Below are 21672 nucleotides of genomic sequence, written 5' to 3' on the forward strand. Positions count from 1 at the left end.
AACTACTGTTTTCTTCTTTAAGCACTCCATGGGAGTGCATGAGCTTGCTTGGTCTCTGCCTTATGAGCTGCTTTTCCCTCAAATACCTCCACCACACTTTCTGTGTTTCTCTCTCCTCCCCCCAGGCACATATGTACCCCCCCCCCCATTCCTCCCTGTCCTATTTTGCTTTTTGATTATTTCTTTTAGCTCCCCCAACCTTAAGGTGTGTTGCTCCCCTGCCACTTGCGAGCTCGCAGCTGCTACCTTCCCCCAGCATTAACTTCTCCCTAAGTGCTCTTTCGTTGCTCCCCCACTCCTACTGTTGCGATCTTTTGTTTATGTTTAAATTAATATTTTATTTATTTATCCATCCACCATCTTTGACCAGTATTAAAAAAATTAAAGAAAGTGGTGGCCATGTCATGTTATATGCTTGTGGATGAATGTCGCCTCATGCATGTGCATACTTCATCACGCTAGGCTACTGTAGCATCACAACAAACATGCGCCTGTGATGATACATCCTTGCGTTCAAGCCATCATTTTTTTTTTTGCCCGATGCTGCAAGGACTTAAGCGAAAAGCATTTCTTTTGTACCAATGATCAGCAGCATTTGGAAAAAGCGTTGCCAACGGTTTTGCCCATGATTGAAAACATGAGACATACTGGCTTTGCCAATCGCTTGATAGCATATGGCAACCAACTCCCAGTTTTAGCTAATCACATGCCTAACTAATCAAATTAGGGTCCTTGTTCTAACAGTGCACACACACATAGGCTTCAGACTGTGTGTTTTCTCCAACGTCTTGACACTGCATTTGCTAATGGTCAGAGTACCAAAAGATGCAAACACAACCAGAATGGAGGGCAGAATGCTTTCTGTGCATGCCAACAGCATATTATTGTTCAGGTGCAAGAATACAGGAGTGGCCAGCCCATGACATTATGACACATATATTCAAAGGAAATACCCAGATTGTTAAAAAAAATTTGATACACTGAAGTCTTTCACAGGGGCAAATCTGCCTAAAATGGTGGTGGATGAGCCAGATTTACATTCGGTGGTTGACTTTCAGCCACTTCTGGTGGAGTTATCCTGTTACCATCCACTTTGGAGCACATATTGGCAGGTTAGGTTAGTGGCTGCCAGTGAGATGGCTTTCATTTTTGGAACTCTAAATTGATCACTTATGCTCCTAGGGGGTGCGTGCTGGGATTTTGTAAGGGTAATCTGACAATGTTACAGAGAATCCTCTATTACTTCCTTCCTCTAAATGCTATGCTAGGAATTTGTAAAGTGCATGGCTACCCAACGTGCCCCACTACACCAAAGTCATGTCCTTAACATAGATAGTGTAGTAGGTATTTCACTCAGAAAAGGTGGGTTTTGAGATGATTCCTACATTTAGTTTCTTTGTTGGTCAGTCTTAACGATAGAAGGAAGGAGTTCCAAAGTTTGGATGTCAAATAGGAAAAAGAAACCCCCCGCTTCTGGCTTTCTTAATTTCAGGTACTAGGAAAAGCCTCTGATCTGCAGAGTGCAGTGATGATTTGAGGATGTAAGGGGTTAGCAACCTCTGGATTAGAGGGCTGGCTTTTGTTGTACATTGTTCTGTGGGTCAGACAAAGAGATTTAAATGTAATCCTGTTGCATAGTGGTAGCCAATGCAAGGTTGCAAGTGAGGAAGAGATGGAATGACGCTTTGGGATCATCAACAGGGTGCTTGCTGAAGCATTCTGTACTGTCTGTAATCGTTTGACCACATATTGATGGCTTCCTAGATAGGCTGAATTGCCCTAGTCAAGGTGATACAGGATAAGACCGTGGGCCACGTTTCTTCGAGTGGCTGGGGGAAACCAACTTAAGATCTCCTTTAAGTCAGGAGAAGGCCAAAACATGAGGCGTCAAGTTTTCTTACTTGGACCTCCAATTTGAGATGACTGTCTATCCAAAATCCCAAACTTTTTATTTCAGTTTTAGGAAGGAGTAATTCACTTAGATAGTTGGGCCAGTGAAGTTCCGGCCAAAGAATGGGGGTGTTCCTGACTACCAGAACCTCTGTTTAGACTCCATTCAGTTTCAAATTAGTCCTGGAAATCCAGTCAGTAACGTCTTTTAGACAGGTATTACTTTGGGTGGAGAGTACTCCTGTGTCTGATGTTAGGGAGATGATGATTTGAGTTTCATAAGCATATGATGCTTCAGAAAATCCATGTCCCATCATAATGTCTGCCAAAGGCTGCTCATAGACTTAAATAGAGTGGGACTTAACGAGGACCCTTGAGGTACCACATGTTCCAGGGATAAAGTATATGAGCCGAAAGATTCCTCGCTCACTTGGGCACTTCTGTTCCTTAAATATGAGGCTAACCATTTGAGAGCTGCGCTATTAATTCCTACTTCCTCCAGTCAGAATTGGGTGGGATACCATATCAAACACGGTGCTTAGGTCTAAGAAAATGACTGCCTCTGTACCATTGGAATCTAAGATTCTTTTAAGCTTTACAGCAATGATTAACAAGGCTTTTTCCATGCTATTTCCTGCACGAAAACCTGTTTGAGTGGGATGTTGGAGTCCTTGACCCTCTTAGAACGTGCAGAGCTTTTTGTTCACAAGTTTTCCCACAACTTTACCAATAAATGGAAGAAGAGAAATTGGCCTTTAACCTTCGAGTAATAAGGGATCTAGAGTCAGTTTTTCAAAATGGCCTGTTTCCATGCTGGGGTCACTTCCCCTGTCTCTAAAGAGTGATCGAGTATTTTGGCCATGACGGGGCAAGTGAGTTTCTGCTATTAAGAAGTATATTAGGAGATGTGGTGTCTAGAGGAAATCCTTATTTGATTGTGGTTGGAAGACTTATGATACCTTCTGTTTTGATTTTGGTGAAGGATGAAAGATTTTCCTTCCTCTGTGTCTGGCATGTAAGAGTGGTGTTAGTGATTAGAGTCCCGACCTTAGGTATGGAGGCACAGATGTTATTGACTTTTTCTTGAAATTAAATTGCTGGAATATTACATTTGGCTTCAGAGGCTATTGGTCCTGGTGTGGGCGACTTCATTAATGTTTTGACCACTTTAAAGAGCTCTTTTGTTGAATTGGCTGCGTTTTCAATCTTCACACTTATAAAGGTGACCATAGCCTTCCTTATGGCATAGTGGTAGTTTTTTTTTACCATGATATTGTAATCTTTTTTTTACTAGTAGTGTCATAATATATCCTCCAGTTTCTTTCTCTCTTTCGTTTTGCATTCCTTTTTCGGGATTAAGAGTTCTTTTGAGAGCCATGGGGCACATGCCTTAGTGCCAATATCGTCCCAAACCCAGACCTTTCATCATACAACACACCCCTCCACCAATAACTGACACAACACAAGTTGATGGAGAAAGTTGTTGCAGTTTTATTAGCGTAAACATTATGCCAACATGTTGGGTTATCTCACGGGCGATCCAGGGCAGGCCGCCTCTCGCGACCCGCCCACCTGATGAGCCATAACCCCGTGGTGTTATCCGTAGGGGCGTTGTCAGTTTTGGGGGGAAGGTCTAACCCCTCCCCCGGCGAACCTCTCGTCCACCCATCACTCATGCCCCTCCCCCTCGGGGCGGAGCTTTGGCAACCCCCGATTGCTCAGGTACACAACCGCCCGAAGGACTAACGGGGCACCGTTGGTCCTCCAGGATCCACTGTGTGCCTCCCTGGGGGATAATTCACTCACGCACCCTTCCGGTGCTCCTGTAGAGGGTACCCTTCTGTACCTTCCTGTATTGGATCGCCCTGTAACTCCGCCTGCAACCCAAAGACAAGTCATTAGTAGCAACAAACACCCCCCCGATCTGCCCAAGAGCAGGGTGAGCTGATGGGAGGGTAAACGCCGGCAGTCACTAGTCCCGCGATGCAGGGTCAGCCTGGGGGTGGGGGGCCAGGGTCAACCCGCCGCTGCGACAGGAACAAAGATGGTGCTTGACCATCGCCCCCTGGGCTATATAGCCCTTCATCCCCTCCCCCAAGAACAGGAAGTGACATCACGGGGGAACCAATGATCCCCCCAACCACTAGATCGCTCAGGATCTGTGCCATCCTATGGCACTAAGGGTGGCCGTCCTCGTAGGTGGCCACCTTTGGTGTCCCGGGGCAGCCTATCATAGTGCCAATATCGGCCCAAACCCAGACCTTTCTTCATACAACACACCCCTCCACCAATAACTGACACAACACAAGTTGATGGAGAAAGTTGTTGCAGTTTTATTAGCATAAACATTATGCCAACATGTTGGGTTATCTTACGGGCGATCCAGAGCAGGCCGCCTCTTGCGACCCGCCCACCTGATGAGCCATAACCCCGCGGTGTTAACCGTAGGGGCATTGTCAGTTTTGGGGGGAAGGTCTAACCCCTCCCCTGGTGAACCTCTCGTCCGCCCATCACTCACGCCCCTCCCGCTCGGGGGCGGTACAAAAGGGGGTGGTGATGGACGGAGCATCTGAATCAATCAAACACTCATACCCAGTCAAAAGATCTGGGTTTAATCCATCACCGTTCTTTAGCCCACTCTGCCACCCCAGTTCAGACATGGCTATATGCAAATCAGACTGATTTGCATATAGCCATGTCTGAACTGGGGTGGCAGAGTGGGCTAAAGAACGGTGATGGATTAAACCCAGATCTCTTGTGTGAGTGTCTGATTGATTCAGAAGCTCTGTCCATCACCAACCCCTTTTGTACCCCCCTCCCCATCGGGGGGTGGAGCGTTGGCAACCCCCGGTTGCTCAGGTACACAACTGCCCGAAGGACTAACGGGGCGCTGTCGGTCCTCCAGGATCCACCGTGGATCTGAGGAAATATAAATTTTATGGTCAAGAAATGTTCCCTAACGTGTACCCCACCGTCTCCATGTACAAGCTTAAAGTGCATGTAACTTCCCTCCTGTGCCAGCTATGAAGACGCAAATACATTTGCGTCCAACGTTAACATGTCCTCTTTCAGATCCACCCTGAACGGGTTGAATACTCCGTTTCTAAGTATGCCGTGCCAACGTCTTTATGTAGTGTACTTTACACGTTTTCCAGCCCAGGCGAAGTAGGCCCTGAATTCTGCCATCAAGCCTTTTCCTGCCTCCTGACTCTGAACGCCTCAGCCTGGGCTGCCTCTGTACCCGTGACCTCTGCCTTACTTCCTGCGCGGCTAACGGCGCTTAGCCCAGCCTGCTGCCTGCCAAGACTGTATTCAACCTTCGAATAATCTGCTCCGCTCCTCAAACATACATTCCTGCCTACTAGTTCAAGTAAACATCCTTCCAGCTGCAGAGCAAAGGGCCCGGCCTCACTGTCTCCGTGCGAGTAATTCATAGCTTCTGTTACCATGGTAGGCCCATGCCCCTCGCATCTCATGCAGACACGTAGACGCTTATACACGCACTCACAGTCAGTATAGAATAGCCTCTGCCCAAGAGACCTTTCCCTCTAGATAATATGGTTCCCAAACATCAGATATCAGATATGATATAGGTACAAGTTGATCTGACATGCCAGACTTCTGTCTCTTTCCGCTAGTGTAAATGTCAAGTCCCCTGCACCCTCCAGCTCCACGTCAATCACACGTCATGCAGCTGCGCGCGCATCCAGATCTCAGATTTCTGCTGACATTGCAAGATTCTGCTATGTACCCACCTACTTGTGACACTTTCATGTGACGTTTTCTAGCACACACCTCTATGTTCACGCCTAGTTCACGCCTCCTGATTACGTATTGCTAACACGTGTATGCTTTTATCTTGTCTCACTCAGCTGTTACGCCTCCTGTATTGGTATCTATTGTATGATTTAAGTATAAAAGTTATGTCTTGTCAATAAAGTATGCTCTATCCCTTCCTGAACCCCAGTGGTGTCAGGAACCCGATATCCGGTTCGAGAACCATTCCTTTTTAAGGAATAAAACCCCTAAGAACTCTAACACCACGGACTCTGCGTCTTTCTTTCCGATTGAGTTATTTTTGTTTAAGTACTTACCTGCATAGAAATTAGGACGGTAAATCAAATATTTACCACATTATTTTGGCGCCCGAATAGGGACTCCTCCCCCACCTCACGCGCCGGTTGGTGCGTTGCAACCTTTGCCCCCTGCCATAAGTCAAGACGGACAATTACGCGTACCCGCAGGATTTCCTGTATCTCCCTCTGGCCCACGGAGGTGACGGAGACTGCGATCAGCACCCAGACGAGACGGTGAGGAGTGCGGAGGATCCCGACCAGAGCCTAGCCGAAAGAAGCAAGGTCCGAGGTGTCAAGAGGCCCACCAGTTTCCGAAGTATCCACGTGTCGAAGTCGAGTCAAGCCGAGTCCGGTCCAGTCCAGTCGAGTTTTCCGAGGCCTTCTGTTCCGTGCTTCCCGGTGAGTACCATTGCTGGGGACGCATCTAGACGGGTGCATTATTATGTATCCGGTAAAGACGGGTTTGGGTACACAAACACGGTCTGCACTGTTTTAGACAGTGTATCTGTGCTGTTTAGCAGTACATCAGGTATTCAAGTTCTTGCGCTGTTCTCCACAGTGTATCTGTACTGTTTAGCAGTACATCTAGTATCGTGGGTAGTCATATGTGTTCAAAATGTTTTCATGTGATCAATGTCGTGGTATGAGTGATCGTTTGATGTACACTACTGTGTTTTTGTGTAACTAGCTGTGTTCAGAGTAAGTAACAAGTATCGAGTGTCCAGTACCAAGTAACAGGATGCCGTTTTTCAATAAATTAAGACAGATCGGAACTAGGAAAGGGATACTAGAGGAAGAGATTCCTATCCCACCTAGGGACACTCCTGGAAATTTTATGTACCATAAGCATGGCTTAGATGCCATACTGTACCTAGATTTATGGGCCGATTATACCAAGCACCTAGATGAGAGACACAGATGGCCCGTTACAGGAACATGGGATGCCGAGTGCATCATGAAGGTAGAAGAAGCCCTATGGAAAAAGAAAGCCAGACAATCTCAGAAAGACGCCATAGAATTTTGGCGAAAAGAATCACATAAACGTGCCGAAAAAGCACTCCGAAAAGAAGACAGACATAAAGAAGAGTCGGATAAAGTCCGAGAAAACGAATTAGTTAATGAAGGGATCCGAGTAAAAACAGAACAAGTAGACCGTATGCGAAACAATCTTGTAAATGGCATGTACTTAGTGGCCGAGGGTTTGCCTGAAGCCACTTCAGAAATACCGAAAGATCTGCCGCCACCATTGGTTCCGACTAAAGTAAATCACAGAACCACCAAAGACATATTCCTTGCTTCCTATCTAGACGATGTAACTCCCGCTTACACCAATCCACGTGCCCACGTACCGCCTACTGACGGTGACGGAGGTGGCAATCTGCTCCAAGACAATATCCAGTCATCACCGCAACAAAGTTCACCCGTTCGACAGTCTGCTCCACCTGCTCCTCCACCTCCACCACTTCCCACATCTAAGATTAATATTCTAAATCCGTTTGCGCCTGATCCTAGTAGGAGACAAGTTCAGGTACAGATACCGACTCCACAGACACACAATCTTCAAGTCTCCGCCTCAGGAGGTGCGACAGGAGGTCTCCAGACTCCGCCGCCAACACATAGATTGAACCTAAGGGACATAATGAGGCAACGTACACCCCAAACTCCCCGTCTCGACATGCTTAAAGAACCCCTTCCATTTTGCAGATATGATCCAGTACCCGGTAAAGACGATAGAATGTTGTTAGCATCGCTACGCTTACGAAAAGTTGCAGATTACCTAGTGTTATTTCCAGGAATGACTGAACACCTAGATAGAATATATCATTTTGTCCAGACTGGGGAAAATCCTGAAAGTATTAAAGAGGCCCTGGCTCACCAGAAAGTTGACACTCAAGGTTGTATATTACGTTTCTTTATAAATTGCTTAATAAGAGAACGAGACAGGCCTGGAGTAGACCAGGAAGAGATGGAAGCACTAAACAAGTGGGGTCAAAATATAGCCGAGGGAAAACATGACAAACTGAATTGTATAGCAAGTATGTACAAGAAAATCAGAAAAGCAGTAATAGAAATACACGAAAAAGAACAAGAAAAAGAAAAAGAAAGTGACAGGAATGACTCCTCCGAGGAGGACGGACCTGAAGAACATGACACGGCTAAAGAAATGATAGCATATGTAGGTAAGGGAAATTATCTTAGGAAAGGCATTCGTCCAGACAGCAAGAGAGTTTTCCTCTCTGGTATATCAAAACCGAATTCTCCTGAATATCTGTTTCAAGGTACCGATAAAATTCTTCAAGAACAAATGGGGTACCATGTACTCAATTCTATGGATGAACAAGAACTAGCCCGGTCAGCAGTACTATGGGCTGACAATCCTAACACATACAATGATGATATAGTAGCACAGACATTTCTGAACCTTTCCCCAGACGAGCAGAAATTAGCTGGTGTATACATGATTCAGCATCTCATCACGTTATACAGACAACAACATTCTGATCCAGGTCCCTTACCGGATACTTTAGAAGCGCTACTTATGAATAGATGGAGAGGCCTAAGTACCAGATTAATTCAAATAATTCTAGAACAACGCCGCAGATATAACACTTTCTTAGGCCCACAATATGTTTCAGCTCCGCCCCCAGAAAGAAAAATGTGTCATTTTGACGGGCAGAATCCTTTACGAGAAGTACACCCAGTTATGAATGCCAATAACGCCTTGGAACGTGTGTTTGTGTACACACCTTTAACAAAGTTGGAATTGTTAGAAATGAAGAAACTAGTACCCTGTCATGACAAATACCCTGCAGGTTTTCACCGAGAACTTAAAGACATGTTACTCATGGGAGATTACACGTATACGGATATTATGAAATTGTTAAAGGTACTGCTGCCCACCGGCATTTACGAGAAACTCAAGGAAAAAGAATGGGAGGTGGGAGATAAAAAGATTATCTGGACTGAAATAGAAGACGAGGAAAAAGGCCGTACCCCAGGGCTAGGCCTTGGGGACAAAGCTAAAGCATTACCAGGTTTAATAGTACAGGTTTTGCCAAGATTATTGACAACTAAAAAGGAAGACTGGGACGCAATCTCAGCCTGTAAACAGAAACACGATGAAGATACTAGTGACTTCTATTCAAGATTCGAGAAATGTTTCATTATTAATAGTGGCCTGAAACCAGGTAGCGAGTCATACCCACATCTTTTTGTAACGAAACTAGTCGAGAACTCCCTGACACAAGTTAAGAACCGTGTATATAAAGTTGAAAGTACATGGCAAGCAAATACGCCATCCCAGATGTTACAAATGTTACAATACCACCAGAACAGAATTAGAGAAGAACAGGATCACGAACAGAGACGTATGAAAGACACGAAAATGAAAATGTTAGTGGCACAGTCGGTTCCAGCCGACGGTCAGAGGAAGGGTGCGACCCAGACAGGTAATTCAGCAGTTCCCGTTAAAGGGACATGCAACTATTGCAAACAGCCAGGTCACTATGTACATGAATGTTCAGTCCTGAAACACAATATAGCAACAGGTAAAACTAAAGAAAGACCGCGTCAGCCTAGACAAGACCAGGTCCAGCAACAGATTTCACAGAATACACAGCCTATGCATGCTCCACCACATACAGCACAGACTGCAGCGGTATCACAGCCACTGCCGCAGCCCATTGCCGCGACGCAGCAAGTTTCACGACAGATGAACCAGTATGCCCAATCTGATTATCTCGATTATCAGCGATACACATGAAACAGCCTAGAGAGGGAGGTTGGCTTGCCTCTTATTGAGATTCCTGTAGATCAAGAGGGTCCTTATGTACACAGTCAAGTATTGGGAAAAGACCGAAAGTTTTTAATTGACACAGGGGCAAGCCGCACAACAATCAGCCATGATGAAGTCCCAGGGGCACCCCTCTCAGGCTCACAGAATGTTTCCCTTGGTTTTTCGGGACAGCCTATTGTAAATGAAGTATCGAAACCAGTCCCCCTAGCAGTAGGTCCATTGTCACGCGTTACAGACTTGTTACTCACGAAATCATGTCCAGAAAACTTGTTAGGTATCAAAACGCTGAAGGCTCTAGGAGCAGTGATATGTTGTTCTCCGGAAGGAGTTAGACTTTTTCTACGTGACTTTAAGGGTCACTATGTATTACGAGAGTTAGATGTCAGATTGAAAAATGTACCGAAACACCTGTGGGCACAAGGCCCAACCGATGGAGGTTGTATGCACATTACACCATACCGTGTTACACTCAAACCAGGAGTTGTTTTACCACGAATCAGACAATACAAGTTACCACCCGATGCTGTAGTGGCTTTACTGGAAATCATTGAAGAGCTCATTGCCCAAGGAGTGGTCGTAGAAACCGACTCCAATATCTGTAATTCTCCTATCATTCCGATTCTTAAACGTACTGATCCCAATGCATCGCCAGTATATCGGCTGGTGATTGATTTACGAGAACTGAATAAATGCATTGTTCCACAGTATCCTGTGGTTCCCGACATCTCATCCTTATTGACTGCTATTGATTCAGAAGCAACGTTCTTTACTGTAATTGATCTCAAGAACGCCTTCTTCAGTGTACCTATTGATCCAGAGAGCCAATACCTCTTCGGATTCAGTTTAAATGGACGAAGTTTCAAATTTTCACGCGCACCTCAAGGATTCACAGAAAGCCCCAGCATCTATAGCCAAGCACTGAAAAGACAACTTGATTGTATCCAAATGCCAGTTAACACTGCCTTACTACAGTACGTCGATGATCTGCTGATCACCGCACGAAGTGAACCCGAATGTGAACAAGCATCACTGACAGTTTTACATTTTCTGGCCGACAAGGGACACAAGGTGTCCCCTTCGAAGCTACAATTCTGTGTTCAGCAAGTTGTGTACTTGGGTCACTTGCTGTCCAAAGTGGGGAGACAGCTCACTCCTGATCGCATCCAGTTAATTGTAAACATGCCACAACCCCAGACACAAAAGGAAGTGCGGGCCTTTATAGGCCTCACCTCGTACTGCAGACAATGGATTCCTCAATATGCATTTCTAGCTAAACCACTCATTCAGTTGACAACACAGGAGGCAGCGACTTTGACTGCCCTCCCTTGGAAACAGGAACATACACAGGCCTTTGAGGAATTAAAGAAAGCTTTATGTCAAGCACCAGTTTTAGCAACACCATGTTACAGCAAACCTTTTACACTTTTTGTTACAGAACGTGATGGTACAGCGTTGTCTGTCCTCACTCAAGATCAAGCAGGTTCACATAAGCCTTGTGCTTATTTTTCAAGTACATTGGATTCAGTAGCCCAGGCACTCCCTGCGTGCTTAAAATCAGTTGCAGCGACAGCCCTAGCAATCAGACAGAGCGACTCAATAGTATTAGGACATCCATTGACAGTACAAGTTCCACATTCTGTAGAGGTCCTTCTAAACCGAACACAGACTCAACACCTGACTATAGCACGACTGACAGGTTATGAATTAACGTTATTCCAGCCACACATAGAAATCAGACGCTGTAACATTCTAAATCCTGCAACATTGTTACCTTCGATTACGACAGATTCAGCCCAGCATGATTGTATAGAGATCATTAATGCAGTAACAAAGCCCCGACGAGACCTAACAGATGTTCCATTGACTAATCCGGACCTGACACTTTACGTGGACGGTTCATGTATGAGAACAAGCACAGGAGAATTAGTAGCCGCATATGCAGTGACCACTGAAACTGAAGTCAAAGAAACACATCGTATTGATACACTGTCCGCTCAAGCAGCAGAGCTTATCGCTCTGACCCGAGCCTGTATACTAGCCAAGAACAGAAATGTTAACATATACACCGATTCACGTTATGCTTTCGGAGTCGTACACGACTTCGGAGTGTTATGGCAAGAACGAGGTTTCTTGACCTCTCACGGTGCCAAGATTCAACACGGTCCCCTTATTCAAGCACTGTTAGAAGCAATACATTTGCCTTCAGGCATATCCATCATGAAGTGTAAAGCACATACTAAAGTTACAGACTCCATTTCCCAGGGTAACGACCTGGCAGACCAAACAGCAAAACATACAGCATTGACTCACACTGAGACAACGGATGTAACAAAGATCATAGTGCCGACACATTGTATGACAGTTAGGGATCCCACACTAGATGTAATCGATATTCAGACACGTGCTACTCCAGATGAAATCAAGAAATGGACTGAACTAGGAGGGATCCAGACAGATCAGGGATGGATGACGAAGGGAAAATCTACATGGTTTCTCCCCGACTCTATGGTTCAAGTCATAATAAATACAGCACATAGTCCAGCACACCTAGGAGAAAAAGCTATGTTAGACAGTTTACAGAATCTCTGGTACAACAAACATTTACGAGCAGCAGCAAAACAGAAAGTGCGTACTTGCATGATCTGTTGTCAGTTCAATCCAGGTAAAAGCGTCCCTGTAGAGCAAGGTGGATTTCATCCTCCCGATCACCCTTTTGAAGTTCTCCAGATGGATTATATCCAGATGGACCGTTGTCGAGGATTCAAGTATGTCCTCGTAGTTGTTTGTGCACTTTCCCGTTGGACCGAAGCATATCCAGTCCCAGATTACACTGCCCCGACCACTGCTAAGCAGCTGGTTCGTGAATTCTTCCCATGGTACGGCTTGCCTCGTATCGTGTACTCAGATAACGGACAGCCATTCTCATCCGAGCTCATGAAGCAGGTTTCACTTCTGTTAGGATACCAGTGGAAATTCCATTGCGTCCGACATCCCGAGGCAGCTGGCCTTGTAGAAAGACACAACCAGACACTGAAAACACGCCTTGCGAAAATTTGTAAAGAGAAAGGGGTCGACTGGATAGTCGCCCTGCCAGTTGCACTGTTCTATATGAGAATGGTCCCCCATTCGAGATCAGGACTATCCCCGTATGAGGTGGTCTTTGGCCGACCACCAAATATGTGGGGGACGCCCATGCCTAAGAAAATAACCGATGTTGACTGTAATATGCTGACAGATTACCTTGCCTCCTTGATGTCTGCACTCCAATCATGTCGTTCACAGGTTGCCGCAGCCTTTCCCGACAACACTGATGTAAAGCCACACGATGTCCGTCCAGGTGACACTGTACTGATCCGCAACTTCGACAGGAGAAGCCCGCTGGAGCCCCGCTGGAAGGAGCCGAAGATCGTCCTTCTGACCACGAGGACTGCAATTAAAGTTGAGGGCCGAAAGGGGTGGATCCATACGAGTCATATTAAAAAATGTAATGAACTGTTGCCAGAGACTGACTCTTCCACCCCCTCAAAGGACTGCCTCGATTCTAGTAACTTTAAAGTTCCCAAGAGAGAGAAAACTCCCCAAGAGGAGTATAAAACGAAATTGCGGTCTAGCAAGTCAGACAGTTTAATTGTTTAAGTCCTCCCCTAGGTGAATCGGTTAAATAGTTTCTGACATGTATCCCCTAGACCGAGATAGAGAGAGAGAGAGACAACTCAAGAAACGTGCATATTGTAAATCACTTCGTAGCCACTGTATAGTGACACTATTGGTTATGTTTTTTCTAAGCCTTCTGACGATTGTTGCCAGTATATTGCTGCATATATATTACCCTATCTTCAAGCATACCCAATCTGCTTACAATGTCACTGCCGAACATTCTTTTAGCGAATTACCCCCTCATGAATTGTCTTACAGACTTGCGCTGCGCAACAACACATTCATTAGTATGTTACATCACTCCCATCAGACTAATAATGCTACAAACTGTTGGATATGTGGCCGACTCCCTCCCTATCAGAAATACAAGGGGGTTCTGCCTCTCTTTCCATACCCGTTCACTCACAATGGCTCATGCGGAGCATGGTTTAGATTAATTAATTCTTTAGATTCTGATATTGCTGTTTTCGAAGGAAATTGGGTTTGGGGAAACCTGAACTTAGTTCTGCTTAACGCCTGTTACCCTGACAAGAAGGGACTTCCCACTAGGACAGGAACTGATCTAGAAAATGAAGTATATGGATTAGGTAATTATACAATTAACCTCATGATTCTTACTGTTGAATCCGAAGCTGCACCAGTTCTCCCTGCTATGTCAGTATTACCAGTCACGGGTGACTTATGTGTCAGAAAGAAGGGTTCAGTACACTTAGGTCATAGTAAATGCACTACTGTGGTCGAATTCAGTGATCAAGGCAGGTCTACATTTAGAGCTACTCGCCATTCCTACTTTGTTTGTGACCATACCGCATACATACGTTTGCCTCCAGATTGGGATGGTACCTGTTACATTGCATTCCTTCTGCCACCTGTTTTCCTAGCCCCTCCTGATTATCACAGAAATACAAATCTAGTAACTACTAGACTCCGAAGAGATCTCCCGATTGTCGACTATACTGAAACGGCATGGGAGCAATACACAGACTTCAATAAAGGTTTCTTCCCCTACTTAGGTACTGTTTTTAATAGTAAACTGATACGAAAATTAACTAGAACCCTCGAAGCAGTAGTGAATGAAACTACTTCCGCTCTAGGCAACTTAACAGAGGAGCAATCTGCCATGCGGGTTGTTGTTCTTCAAAATCGTCTCGTTATTGACGTCATCCTAGCAGATAGGGGCGGAGCCTGTAAGGTCATCGGGTCGAGTTGCTGTGTTTTCATTCCAGAAAACGCGCCAACAGTATATAAGGCTATCACACGTCTTCATAAGATTGCAAGTTTGATACATCAGACTCCAGGCACCTGGACTTGGTCCGGTTGGTTCTGGACAACATTGACCGCTTGGGGATGGAAGATCCTATCCTTCCTAGGCATTGCCCTTCTCGTAGTATTCAGTTGTTGCCTGTGCCTACAATGTGGGCCAGCGATTTGTGGTCTATGCGCCACATCATGTATTCCGCATCCAAGTTCCTACTCAAAACGCGAAAAGAAGAAAGAAGAGCAAATGATGTTACATGAACAGACTGATCGATTCATGAGGATCGATATATCATGAAGGGTCCGTAGGGAACAAGGAGGGAATGAGGAAATATAAATTTTATGGTCAAGAAATGTTCCCTAACGTGTACCCCACCGTCTCCATGTACAAGCTTAAAGTGCATGTAACTTCCCTCCTGTGCCAGCTATGAAGACGCAAATACATTTGCGTCCAACGTTAACATGTCCTCTTTCAGATCCACCCTGAACGGGTTGAATACTCCGTTTCTAAGTATGCCGTGCCAACGTCTTTATGTAGTGTACTTTACACGTTTTCCAGCCCAGGCGAAGTAGGCCCTGAATTCTGCCATCAAGCCTTTTCCTGCCTCCTGACTCTGAACGCCTCAGCCTGGGCTGCCTCTGTACCCGTGACCTCTGCCTTACTTCCTGCGCGGCTAACGGCGCTTAGCCCAGCCTGCTGCCTGCCAAGACTGTATTCAACCTTCGAATAATCTGCTCCGCTCCTCAAACATACATTCCTGCCTACTAGTTCAAGTAAACATCCTTCCAGCTGCAGAGCAAAGGGCCCGGCCTCACTGTCTCCGTGCGAGTAATTCATAGCTTCTGTTACCATGGTAGGCCCATGCCCCTCGCATCTCATGCAGACACGTAGACGCTTATACACGCACTCACAGTCAGTATAGAATAGCCTCTGCCCAAGAGACCTTTCCCTCTAGATAATATGGTTCCCAAACATCAGATATCAGATATGATATAGGTACAAGTTGATCTGACATGCCAGACTTCTGTCTCTTTCCGCTAGTGTAAATGTCAAGTCCCCTGCACCCTCCAGCTCCACGTCAATCACACGTCATGCAGCTGCGCGCGCATCTAGATCTCAGATTTCTGCTGACATTGCAAGATTCTGCTATGTACCCACCTACTTGTGACACTTTCATGTGACGTTTTCTAGCACACACCTCTATGTTCACGCCTAGTTCACGCCTCCTGATTACGTATTGCTAACACGTGTATGCTTTTATCTTGTCTCACTCAGCTGTTACGCCTCCTGTATTGGTATCTATTGTATGATTTAAGTATAAAAGTTATGTCTTGTCAATAAAGTATGCTCTATCCCTTCCTGAACCCCAGTGGTGTCAGGAACCCGATATCCGGTTCGAGAACCATTCCTTTTTAAGGAATAAAACCCCTAAGAACTCTAACACCACGGACTCTGCGTCTTTCTTTCCGATTGAGTTATTTTTGTTTAAGTACTTACCTGCATAGAAATTAGGACGGTAAATCAAATATTTACCACAGATCTCCCTGGGGGATACTTCGCTCATGCACCCTTCCGGTGCTCCTGTAGAGGGTACCCTTCTGTACCTTCCTGTATTGGATCGCCCTATAACTCCGCCAAGGCTCTGGGTGCGGCAGCCACCGTCCCAGAGCCCCCCCACACCTTATCTCTCCTCTATTTACAACCCGCTGCTCCCATAGCTTCTGATAGGTCAAGCAGGAAAATGGCCATCCCCACTTCTGATAAATGAACGCCGTCCTCATTGAAGTAGCCCGTACATTTGGTATGTAACAGACTGTGCCTTATGAAGCCGAATCCCCTTTGCTCAGTGAATTTCCGCATGGCACTGTTCACACGTCTGCGGGAAGTCTCAATGGCCACCCCTGATCTAGCGTCTTTCTAATGCAGTCTTGGAGTGATTTCAGACCGCCATAATTCACAAGGCCCCAAAAGGTTGCTCAAATCGCACAGCGTGCCCCTCATTGTCTGTAGCAGGACCCTGCACTCCAAGTGGACCAACTCCTCGCCCCCCCAGATGTAAAATTAACAAGTCTGGTGGAGATTCACCCCCGTCCAATAACTGCTGAAATACACGCTTCACGCTACTCCAGTGTAAGTCGGCCAACACTATCCACCTGATCTTTGTTGTTGAGAAACCATGCTTCCATTTTCCGCTATCAGCCCACCGGGCTACGCTTAGGATTCTCACATTTCCTGCCACCCAAACAGATTTACCTACCAAATAAAAGATGCAGATGCTTAAAACCATGTTTATTAACAACACTCCAAGTTATACACTGCAATCAATAACACTGGCTGAACGTCACACGCATAGTATTCAAATTAAAACACAAATTTCCAGAAAGCCACTCTTGTTACAACCCACTCAAGAGCGAATGTATCGTTTGTAACAGTTAGACTCACAGCGCCCACCTGTTTTATATTTTCAACTGTCAAACCTGCCTGAAATGCTGTGGTCGCAGCTCCTATCCTAAATGAATGGGTACAAAACCTTGCCCCCTGTCTTTTGCTGCCAGATAAGTCTAAACAAGTGTCCATGATGCGCTGCAGTTGATACTTGGTCAGGGGGGGTTTCGTCTGCATGGATCAGCAGGTAACCTTCCACAGGGGGCGCAGTGCAAGGTAAGTCTCGACCAGCCGTACGGGGCAGTACCTGGCAATTTCCAACTTGTTCAGCACTATTACCCTGCCCGCACCTCCTTGGTCTGTTTTGGATTGTCTCAACCTTATAGACAAGCAGTCCCCAACCAATGTAGCATCCTGCCTACACAAGGCTATGCCTGATTTGTCAAACCTCGAGGTGGCCACAATCTCCCCTATTCTGAACGCACCAAAGAAGGCTAGTGCAAAGGTTGCGGAAAAAAGAACTGCCTCGAACGCTGAACTGGTGGCCCTTTCTGTGTTGGCCATCATCCCTTTCAAAGTCGCAAAGTCAATCGCTGCCCTATTGTCAGGAGCACGGGGCTCGCTTTTGGACCAATCCTTCAGCGATGACCTTATTAAAAAGGAGTTGGTTGGGTCAGGCTGTCCCCTCAGTCTAGCGCGGTGACTAATGGCCGACAAATGCCCTGCCACCCAAGATTGTGACTTGCCCTCATCTTTCGCCCACATGATAAAATCCTGAGTCCTGGACTCCAAGGTAGGCATCTCTTGTTCCCAGTCCCCGGTGACAGCACAGAATTTCTCCACTCCTGCCCGGTAACGCTTGACTGTTCGCGGAGCCAAAGCCAGCTCATCTAGACCTCTCAATCGCTTCTCAGATTCAGAATGAACCACAGGTGCTCTGGGAATCTTGTCATTTCTTCCTTTGCTCTCGGCCACGCCTCCCGAAACCTGTGCCACTGGAAGCGAGAAAGAGCATCAGCAGCTGTGTTCTGGACCCCTTGGATATGTTGCGCTCTACATTCTACATTGCAAACCAGACAAACCCTCATCAACTCTCTGAGTAGGCATAAAACTAAAGGGCAAGAAGCAGACTGAGAATTGATGGCCTGTACCACAGCTAGATTATCTGACCACATCAAGACCCTACGTGCAGCTAGCTTCGCTGGCCAAAGATGAAAAGCTACCACAATAGGAAACAGTTCCAGCACAGTGATGTTGGAAGTCACTCTCTTTTTTCGCCACACGTTAGGCCATCTTTGGGCGCACCAGTCGGTGTCAAGAATAACACCAAATCCTTCCCTACCAGATGCATCTGTGAACATAGCCAGTTCAGGAGACCCCGCCCAAGGTGCCCTCCAAACTACAGAGCCGTTGAAATCAGCAAGGAAAGTAGCCCACATCTTCAGATCCTCTTTCATGCCTTTACTAAGTCTCACCAAATGATAACTCTTACTGACTTTAGCGGACGCCCTTGCCAACCTGCGCGCAAAGACCCTTCCTGCCGGAATGATTCTGGCGGCAAAGTTGAGTTTCCCCAGCAGACCTTGCAAGATACCTAGCGTCACCTTGTCCTGACCAAGAGCCAAAACAATGGACTGCGCCAGATCCCGAACCTTGTCTGCTGGTAACCTACACTCCCCTTTCACCGTGTCAATCTCAATCCCTAGGAAGGTCAAAACCTGCGCAGGCCCAACTGTTTTACCGGGCGCTAAGGGGACCCCTAAAGTAGTAGTGAGTTCTTCAAACTTCTGGAATGTCTCGCTACACTCCCTAGACCCCTGTCTCCCTACAAAAAGGAAGTCATCAAGGTAATAAGACACCCCACTGATCCCGTAGCGTGATTGCAACGCCCACTGCAGGAAGCTGCTTAATGCTTCAAAGTATGCGCAAGACACTGAGCAACCCATCGTCATGCAACAATCGTAGTAATACTTTCCATCCAATTTGAAACCTAGCAGGTGTTGACTACTGGGATGCACCGGCAACAACCTAAAGGCTGATTCTATGTCTGCTTTGGCCAACCACTCCCCTACACCTGCTCTTCTTACCAGATCCAAAGCTAAATCCAGTGTGCAGTAGGAGACGGAGCAAGACCCCTCCTCTAACCCATCGTTAACTGACGCTCCTTCAGGGTGAGAGAGATTGTGAATAAGCCTGAAAGCCCCTGGCTCCTTCTTAGGGACAACCCCCAGCGGTGACACCACAAAGTTTTTTAAAGGTGGGCTGGAAAAAGGGCCAGCTACCCTACCTAGCAATCTCTCCTTCTCTACTTTGGATTTGACCACAACTCCCTAGCTGATCTTAAATTTTCAGCCTCTCTGGGGGCCTCACAGTCCACATAGGGTATCTTAAAACCTTCGCTAAAACCAGCAAGCTTCAGGAGCCTGTCGCGTGTGAGCGGATACTTTTGCAAGAGGGGTAACATATTACTCAAGCTCACAGGCGAGGCCCCATTACTAACGCCTGCTGTAAGGCCTGCAAGTTCACCAGGGAGCAAATCAGGGGGGGGGGGTTGAAGTGAGGAGGAAAGGCGCTGAAGTTATTGCTTGCTACCTGAATCTTTTGTGGGCTTGGAAACTCCCCCTTGCTGAATGGTGCAAGATCCTACTGAATGGGAGCCCCCACATTTGTTGCATGAATGGGCAAATTTACAAGACTTCCCCCAGGTGCAATGACCGGTGTTGAAAGAACGACAAATGGCTGGGGACGACCTCCTGAAGGACCCTCTGTTTCCCCCTCTATTTCTGTAGCCACCCCGAAAGGACTGTCTATCCTGCTGCTGATCGCTACGCTGCGTGGAGTTGCTAGAGTCCTTACTTCCCTGCTTCTTGTCCAAGGCCCCCCCATTGCGAAGCAGATTAGAGTCCATGTGGTCTAACCACAGCTGAACCTCTTTTTGGTCCCATCTCATTTCAGGACACAAGGACATCCTTCTCCGAAATTCTAAGTCGTATGCCACCCAACCTTGACCGCCCCAACGAGCGGCTTCTTTTTTTATCAGGGTACTGTACTGGACAAGCGCCTGCGCCTGTTCTGGGTGTTTCTCTAATATCACTCACTGTAAAATAGCACTGTTGGTATTTGGTCTTTTTATCCTCCTCTTTCACCCCGGCTTTCCTGGCATCAGTCCCTTCCTGACCTAACAACAGTAGCGAGAATATATCAATCAATTCCCGCCTCCATATCAATTCCTTGGCCTCTAAAGGGACTTGCCATGCCAGGTGACAGTGACCTGACAAAAGGGGTGCGGTCGCCACTTGGGGCTCAGGGTTAGGAGTGGGAGGTGATGCTGCCAAGGGGGCTAAGCCAGCAGCGCTTCCTGCAGATGAAATGGTATTAGATGACAAAGGTGATACCACAGCACCGCTACCCAATGTAGGAGCCACAGACGTACCAGAGTTTTGAGTGGGAGTGACCAGCCCCGTGGCCACAGGGATCACAGTATCACTGATGATGGCAGGCGCCGGTAAAGCAGGAAGAGCAGCCCCCTGAAGAGGGGTAGGCGACACAATGCTTCCGCTCGTCAGCGGCGTAGAAGGACTCGCCAAAACAGCAAGGGTGTTGAGCACTTGCGGGAGAGACGAAGTGGAAGGCAAAGAAGCCGCCGGCAGAGCGCCCCACACAGAAGCCGCCGCCTTTGCTCCCCCACCGTTGTCCTCAGGTCTACACACAGTCATGGCGGTCGGGGCAGGAGGGACCCTGGCTCCAATGAGCTCTCTCATAAGTCTTTAAGGGAATCTGACAATAGACCAAGGTCCTCCCGAATGGCATAAATGGGCGGGACTGTGACACGGTCCTTGGGAGCTACTGGTGACACACAAGGCAAAGCGTGTCTTGGCGGGGGCTCGATTTGTGCGATCACAGTTCTGCTTTTGCCTGCTGGAGCGACTGGTGACACACAAGGGAAAGCATGTCTTGGCGGGGGTTCGATTTGTGCGATCGCCGTTTTGCTCTTGGCTGCAGGAGGGTCTGGTGGGAACTCTTTGGATGTTTGCTTCTTTGCCCTTTTGGACGATCTAGTCGGACCAACCTCCTGCATTTCGGAATCGGACAGGGGTGCCTCGCAGATTACCCCAGAGTCAACCCCTTCAGCCTCCTTCAAAAGCCCATTAGCCCAGGATAGACCCTTTCCCTTGGCCATCCGAATAAAGGCCGCCCACTGTGCTGCTTGGCTCGCATCAGGCAGCGAGTCTTCCACCTGTGACATCTGTGAGAATAGCGGTGGGGATCCCTGGCTTTCCATAATCGACGGAGGATCGGTTCAAAATCTGAGGGTAGGAGGATAAGAGAGAATGAGAAAACGACCAAGCACTAGGGTGGCACGGGCGAACCTCCATGGGCCCATTAACGACCCAGTCCCTGAACCCCCATCTACTTACTCCATACGAGGAAACTAGGCGTGAGCTAACTCCAGACCCGACCAAAACTTCACTCTCGCACTGCTGGATGTAGAGAAAGAGAGGTTTAGCAACGTTTTCATACTGAGTTGTCCATTAGTTCATGCCATCCTATACTTGGCACCTCCTTGCCCCCATCCCACAATGCGTTACGCTCTATGCCCCTTATTATAC

This window comes from Lissotriton vulgaris, unplaced genomic scaffold (assembly GCF_964263255.1).
Source record: "Lissotriton vulgaris unplaced genomic scaffold, aLisVul1.2 SCAFFOLD_779, whole genome shotgun sequence".
Classification (NCBI taxonomy): Eukaryota; Metazoa; Chordata; class Amphibia; order Caudata; family Salamandridae; genus Lissotriton; species Lissotriton vulgaris.